Raw genomic sequence first — 968 nt, forward strand, 5'->3', positions numbered from 1 at the left:
CCTGTGGAAATGTTGCAGATTCTGAGATCGAGCACTTTGAAATCGCAGCGTGTCGCTGCAGCAGGTATTCTGTTACCAGCGTTACATTTACCCACTATTTTCCCTCTACCACGCTTGTAAAAGTATTCATCACATCAATACTATTCATAGCTATCCCCTTTTCCAATTCCATTTCTTTTCGGAACACCACGACAGTTTCGTAAATATGAATAGAGAGTGAAAATAGTCTCTCAAAATCGATCTACAACCATCGTTTTCCAGAATGTACAGAAACAAATCAGACTTGAATATACATCTAATATCGGTATGACATTTCCCTTTGAAAAGCCTCCCGGCGCCTCCAACCCAGGCTCCCTCGATACACACCGGCGCGAGAAGGGAAGCGAAGGGCCTCACGACAATGCACGCAGTAAAACCAGGCAAGGAAGGTAAATGCAACAGAAGAATTATAACCATGTTGGAAGCGTCGTCAAAGCAGACTGAATGCAAGAGCGGTATAGAAAAAAGCCTCTTCTTATACCAATGATAAGCAGGTATATTGAAGTCTTTCATAACTTCTGTTAACTAGTTAGAAACGCACGATGATATCCTTACTGAAAAATAAATAAATAGATAACAAGTTAGACACGTACTTTGGCATCCTTGCTGAAAAATAGATAAATAGAAAATGCAGGGTAAAGACAACGTACATAAAGACTTTGATTGCACTGCACCATGATGTGCAAAATAAAATGACAAACTAGTAAAAAAAACGAGAGAGAGAGCAAAAAATATTCTTTTAATCAATGTAAATCTTCACGTAACAGATTATATTGCAAATTTGTAGAGATAAGAAAATAGTTATTAGCCAATCATTGACATATCACCGTTTTCCTCTTTGGATGATGAATGTATCATATACATACAGTAGAATTTATAGAATCGGGACCGCCTTTTTTGTAAGGGAGGAGGTTGAGGATTTACTTTAG

This window comes from Penaeus monodon, chromosome 31 (assembly GCF_015228065.2).
Source record: "Penaeus monodon isolate SGIC_2016 chromosome 31, NSTDA_Pmon_1, whole genome shotgun sequence".
Classification (NCBI taxonomy): domain Eukaryota; kingdom Metazoa; phylum Arthropoda; class Malacostraca; order Decapoda; family Penaeidae; genus Penaeus; species Penaeus monodon.